This window comes from Dipteris shenzhenensis, chromosome 1 (assembly GCF_047967505.1).
Source record: "Dipteris shenzhenensis isolate YYH24624 ecotype China chromosome 1, Dip_SZ_1.0, whole genome shotgun sequence".
Lineage (NCBI taxonomy): Eukaryota > Viridiplantae > Streptophyta > Polypodiopsida > Gleicheniales > Dipteridaceae > Dipteris > Dipteris shenzhenensis.
The window spans coordinates 61685852-61693174 of record NC_141596.1 but is presented as its reverse complement, the minus strand read 5'-3'; positions in this window follow the sequence as shown (position 1 = coordinate 61693174).

The following is a 7323-nucleotide window of genomic DNA, read 5'->3' as shown; positions in this document are numbered from 1 at the left end:
GGTCCATAGATACAATCATTCAAGCAAAAAGGAGTTAAGCTACATTGAAGGAAGCTTTCAACAAACTCTCATAAACACAGACTTAGTATTGGATAGATTGCACTGTAGGGGCTCGGCACCCCAGCTTAAGCAGAGCTTGGAATCCTCGTTATCAGAGAATGCAAGGACTTTAGGACCCATTCTAACCAAAAGCGTGTATCTTGCCAACTTGGGCACTTCATCAATTGTACCTGTTCGAATAGAACTCAAAAGCATGAATCATTTCACCACCACTGTGTCACCAGCCTACAAGCTTTTGATGCGATCTAGCATCCATTGAGGTATGCTTAGGCTTCTTTCATGGTGAGTGAATTCTAATTTGAAGCGACATAGTTAGGCAAGGAAAAATGAGATGGAGCAAAAGGTCATGGTGACGAAAAATCATGTTCAATTATAGATTCGGCATGAGATGAGAAGTGATGTGAAGGGGAAAAAAATAAAGAGAGAAGAAGTGCCAGGACAGAGAAGAATAAGGAAGGAGCAACGCCAAGAAGACTCAAGGGGAGGGGAGAGAGGTGTTGGAAAGATAGAAAAGGTCACCAGTGCATCCGTTCTCATGCCCAAAAATGGAACGAAGAATCTCTTCACACCTACAATCTTGCCGCTTCATCACCATCATCGACATACCAGCTTCTTCATTGCACATCATCGTTTGTAAGCTTTTGCATCCTTTCGCCACATAATACATTGCTCTCTCTTCATGACTTTCCCTGCTGCTGCAGATCGTCTTTTGTGAGCCTCCGCATCCGGTAGTCATAGCCAAATCTCTCTAGCTTCATCATGGATCATAGCTCAGCATCAACAACCTTCAGCCATAGCCCGGGTAGTCGTGTGGTACATATGTGCCTCCTCTCCTCCCTAAACTATGCCACATCTTTCGCTCCAAGGCGACTCCAAACTTCAGGCTCCCGCAAACTCTCACGCTACATTATTCAGTTCTACTTCTACCCTTGGCACATTGTCACTAACTCAATGCATGCTCTCACTGCTTGAGCTTCGTATTCCTTTTCTTGTGCCGTGACCATCGCAGAAATAGTACACTCATCTTTGCAGTGCTTTTTCTTTCAAAGGGTAAAAGCAATGCAGATTTTCTTTCCCTCACCATCCTCTCACGCAATTTTGAGTCATCAGAAATAGTGGAGACTCAGTCCGACATCATCTCTTGGAGAGCCCATCGAATTTTGGTCCAGGGCTTGGATTCTGGAAGCGTGTCACGTGAGATCAGTAACTATCCATAGATCCCACTACGTCCTGAATATCCTTCCTGTTAAGAATTCTTTGCCAGAGGAGCTTTGGCAAATATCAATCAATTACACAATCCTGTGCGGGATTGCTTAAGCTTTCAGAGAAATCGTTCTCGTCCGGAACTCCTTGCCAGGGATCATGGAAGATGTACTTATTGTCGTCGGGGAGGACATCCAATAGCCTGTCACACAATTTTCATTGCGGGATGATTAGAGAGATCAGCTGATTGATTGTGAGAATCTGAGAGAGATCATCAGCAATTCTTCTTCGACATGACCTACCTTGCGTGTGGAGGAATTCGAGGGAACGACGATTCTACGCTGCTGTGATCGTTAGAGAGGCATGCTCCGAGAGAGTCCATTGGTGCTTCTGGTGGCGAAACATAGACAGAACATGTGGATTCCGGTGAAAAGCTTGCAAGGATCGGTTGTTTGAAGGATAGATTGAAACATGGACGGATGCTGTTGTCTGAGATTGAATCATTAGACGGATTTGGTGAGAGATTTTCATTGGCGGTTATTGTCACATGAAAGGGAAAGGAGGTCTGGTGAGAGATTTTCATTACGTGAAAGGGAGAGGAAGGGAACGGAGCCTCTATGTACTACACGTGTCACAACCCTTGATCGACACCTCAAATATGAAAATAAGGAAGATAAGATATCTCTCCAAGTTTTTGGCATTATAGCTGGTCAACTTTCGAAAGCACTCTATGGAATGGTCCCATGAAAGGGATTTTCAGATGTGACCACTATGAGGCAATGAAGATTTCATCTCACCTATATAGCCAAGCTCTCTCGCAATAACCTTGCTATGTATTTTGGTCTTGGTGCTTTAAATAGTCAATCATGGGAGGGTGATGGGGCATCAATTGGGTCATTCAAGCCTTTGTGTGCTTTTGATCATGGTGGGTTCCTTATCTATCAAAAATGTAAATATTTTTGGAAAAGACCATCAAATTGGATGCTCAAAGCTCAAGGGTCTCTAGCTAAAGTTGATAAAACAATCTTATCCTCCTAGTCTCCTCTCCCCTCCTCCAAACTAGCTCCCTCCGCCCCCCTTGTAGGAAACAGGGGGACCTCAAGCACTACAATCACATAAGCACACACAAGAGGAGTGCATCGTATAGAAAAGAGATGGAGACAAACACCACTCTTCTACAACTCTACTTCATCTTCTCTACACTCCATACAATAGTGGATGACTAGCTATGTGGCTAGCTAACCATAGAGCTATGACAACTACAGTCAAAAGGTCTCAAATCACATGATCAATAAAAGCTATTGCAAGTTTCAATATTCTATTTTAGGCTTTTATTTGCATTTGAATTTATGTTGGGCTCATAATTTGATATTGACTATAGCCTTCATGTACAATAGTATGTACTCCCAATTGCTTTATGAGGCTATTTAATTGAAGATGTCAAAAATGCTATCAATAAATTAAGTGACTTTATCAGGTATGATGTTAAAGTCATGTGAGAGTATAATATTACATATTTAAAGGATTCTTCCCACCTGCACTAGCTAATCCATTTCTTTTTAACATAGGTGGATGTCCTCAAAAGAGATAAAAGGATCTTCCATTGAGTTGATGAGGATCCAAGCTATTGAATCTATATGTTTCATTGAGAAGGCATTCCCAACAAGTGGTTTAGATATCCAGTTGCATGTAATTGTGCACCTCATGGATGAACTTGCTTCTACATGGACTATGCATAGTTGATCAATATCCTTTTTGGCCCAAGACTCATGACTATATTGAAAGGGCATGCAAGGAAAACACAGAGGGTAGCATGGCAGACAGATGGTTTGTGCAAGAGTCAATTTTTAATGTTACTGAGTCTTTATTGTACTTGGATTCATCTAAGCCTGTGGGAATCAATATTAGAAAGGCTTCTTACTATGCTTGAAAGCCAAACTAGACTGATGGTGAGACAAATTTGGGATGATAGAGATGATCTAAGGGCACAGATTGCATAAGGGAAGGGGAAAAAAAGACATGAAAGTCAACACCCTCTATTTGTACAATTGTGGAGGAATGGACAAATGCATTGGAAGTTACAAGGATGCAAAAAGACAAAGAGAGGTAACAAGAGGACTTTCAAGCATAGGAACTAAGGATGAATTTATCTCCAAAATTTATCTACAAAAAATGCTAAATGAAGTACCAAATAGTTGGAAGGAGCTCTCATGGAGGCCAAGCAAGTTAAGCAAAAGTACAAGATAGAGAAAGACAATTTGAGCAAGGTTGGGATCTCAAAACAAAAGTAAAAAATAGAGAAAGACAATTTGCATAGGGTTGGGATCTCGAAGTTTGTAAGCATAATACTACTTTTATGTTCCATTACAGCTTTATTTTCTACATACTTATAAGAATTCACTATTATCAAAGAGTTAATTTGTTTTATCATTAGTATAGTTCATTCAATGCAATGTCCATTAGGGGAATTTTGGACTCAAAAAGGGCCTCTTGGACTAGGCCCTTAATATTTGTGATTAGTAACCCAAACAATGGGATAGCTTGGGCATTAAAAGAATGGAGGATTCCATATTGGCCTCTCATTGGTGGAGAGACCTACCAGTAGGCTCCCACTTGCCTCCCTCTTGCCCCCACCACCTCTTGGGGCATTTACTCCCCCCCTTGTAGACTTTTTGCTAGTCCCCCTACCCTCCTCCCTCTCTTGGTGGGTCCCCAAAATTATTAGTTTTTTTCCCTCCAAAAATTTGAAATTTTCCAAAAGTATCCCCACCCCCCCAACACCTCCTAGGAGTTCCCCCCAAACTATCCTCAATGACAAGGCCTCCCTCTTAGCCTCTTTCGCCTCTCAACCTTCTCTCAAACTCCTCCTCCTCCTCTCAACCTCTTCCTCATCTCAACCTTTTCCTCCTCCCAACCTCTTTCTCTTTTCTTGTTCCCATTCTTTCTACAAAGATAAAGCACTCCCCTTGCCCTAGGCCAAAGCTGTCGATTCAATTTTGTGTGGGTCACATTTTGAAGGATGGCAGTGATGTTTGGATTCCTCAATAGTTTAGGCTAATGTCCAGGCTCACAATGCAACCATCTGCAAAATAGGTTCATTCAAGGTTTCTAGAAAGGAAAAAGCAAAGATAGAGAAGCATTGGAAGGGTTGCATTGGTTTCCGTGATACAAAAAAAGGACTCAATGGGAAGGTTTAGCATGTGTACATCGCTCGAGACATGAGCTTGGATTGTGCAAGTTGAACTTGCTCTCCTTCAAATTGTATCTCTCTTTTACATTGTCATTTCTCCATTACATCACTTCATCTATCCATTCTAATTTTTATGTGTATGTGTATGTGTATGTGTATATGTATGTGTATCTGTATCTGTATGTGTATGTGTATGGGTCATTGTTTGCTTGGGTGTAGCCATTTTTTGGTGAGGTTCAGGGACTTTTCTGTGTATATATATATATATATATCTTGCATGACCCATGTATCTGTATCTGTATGTGTATGTGTATGGGTCATTGTTTGCTTGGGTGTAGCCATTTTTTGGTGAGGTTCAGGGACTTTTCTGTGTATATATATATATATATATCTTGCATGACCCATAACTTATGCATTGCTCAACAGAATTCGGTAAACTTTGTCTTCAAGTTGTAGTACACATTCCAAACTTGAACATGAGAGCAAAAAATTATGGAATAAGTATTTGAAACAATACCGTTAAAGCATTTGGAATAAGTATTTGGAACGATACCGTAAAAGCATGATTACAAGTGCTAGTAATTTATTCAAAAACATCAAAATTTTATTCTATACATACATGAAACCAAGTAATCATTCTAAAGTACACTACATGAGCTTCTCCTCAACCCAAAGACACACCTAAATGAGATCATTATGCATGGGTTAACGGGCCTCCAATCTTTGCAAAATATTGCATTATTTGTCTTAAGATACAATTATCAAGTGAGAACATAGTTGATATTTCATACTTTTGTGAATGATAATGTAGTTGCTTTCGCCTATTTCTTTAACTTTTCATGTAGAAAGGTTGCAATTTCTCAAAATACTGCCAAGCTGGGAATTGAGATTTTCTTGAATTATCTAATAAGGTCTTAGTATCCATTGTTTGACAAATTGCTCCCACCCGAGTTGGCATCCTTTGTCAAACACTTCACCTTTTTCCTCCATCTTCCATTAATTTCACCTCCTCCACCACATCCTCCTCTATTTCCTCCACCACTCCCACCTCTACTTTGATCTTTCCTCCACCATCACCTCTAGTTAAACTGATGCATACCCATTTAAGGGCACGCTCCATAACTTTTTTTTTGATTTGTTGAAAACCAAAACGCCACTCCCACCTCTACATTGATCTTTCCTCCACCATCACCTCTAGTTAAAGTGATGCATACCCATTTAAGGGCACGCTCCATAACTTTTTTTTTGATTTGTTGAAAACCAAAACGGATTGAAAGTTTAGAATCCAAACTATTGGGACTAGTGCATGGGGGAGGTAGCAAGCTAAGGGTGTCCACTTCCGGACCACTTGCAGGTGAGTGTGACACTCCCTCGAGTGAAATTACAAAGGTTTTGCTTCGGTGTGAAATACCTCAATCGAGGTATCGTCTCTAATGAAATTCACACACAAGGACAACCGAGCCAAGCCAATACCTCAATCGAGGTCCTAGACTTTCTTTCACCGAACCGAGCCTATACCTCGATCGAGGTATCATGGCAAGCCACCTATACCTTGATCGAGGTATCGTGGCAAGTCCACATACCTCGATTGAGGTATTGTGGATAGATGACATCAATCGTGTCAAATACCACGATCGAGGTATGTGGCATCCGACATGGCAGATGACATACCTCGATCGAGATACTGTGGCAAGTCCAAATACCTCGATCGTGGTATGCTGGACCGATGACTTGGCGACATGTCAAATACCACGATCGAGGTATCTGGCATCCGACATGTACTATGCTGGCAGCTGACATACCTCGATCGAGGTATCGTGGTAGGTCTATACCTCGATCGAGGTATGCTGGACCGATGTGTATGTGGCATGTCAAATACCACGATCGAGGTATGTAGCATCCCACATCTACTGTGTTGGCAGCTGGGATACCTCAATCAAGGTATCGTGGCATGTCTATAGCTCGATCGAGGTATGATGGACTGATGTGTATGTGGCATGTGAAATACCTCGATCGAGGTATATGGCATCGCAAGTGGTATGCTGGACCGATGATGTATGTTGCATGTCCAATACCATGATAGAGGTACGTGGCATCCCAATACCTCGATCGTGGTATTGAAACCCTAAATTTTCATATATAAAGAGAGGGACCCCCTCATTCTTCAAACCTCGATCGAGCTCCTCCTCATCGAAATCGACGGAATTGCGGGAGCGACGGACGGACAACGACGAAGCGACGGAGATGGGCGGAGCGGGAGATTCCAGGTAAGGATTTTTTAATGTAGCATTTTTTTTGCAAAAATTTATTTAAATTTTAGTTTATAGGAATATCTAATTTAATTATAAAATATTTCAAAATTTTTAATGTGTTTTAAACTTTTTTTAATTACGTAAGTTTTTATTTAAAATGTGAAAATGTATATATTTTGTTTTTTAAAATCATCTATTTTAAAAAAAAGAGATAAAAGTAGTTTTTATGTTATTTTTCAAATTAGTGCATTTTTTATGTAAATTAAAAAACGTTTAAATTTTATTTTTAAAAATCATCTTTAAGAAAAAAAGAAAATAAGAGTTTAAGGTAGCTTTTATATTATTTAAGTTAGTGAAGTTTTTATTTAAATGTAAAAAATGTATATATTTTGTCTTTTAAAATCATCTCTTCAAAAAAAAGAGATTAAAGTAGTTTTTATGTTAGCTTTTTTTATTTAAATAAAAAAACATTTAAATTTTATTTTTAAAAATCATCTTTAAGAAAAAAAGAAAATAAGAGTTTAAGGTAGCTTTTATATTATTTAAGTTAGTGAAGTTTTTATTTAAATGTAAAAAACATATATTTTTTATTTTTTAAAATCATCTATTTTAAAAAAA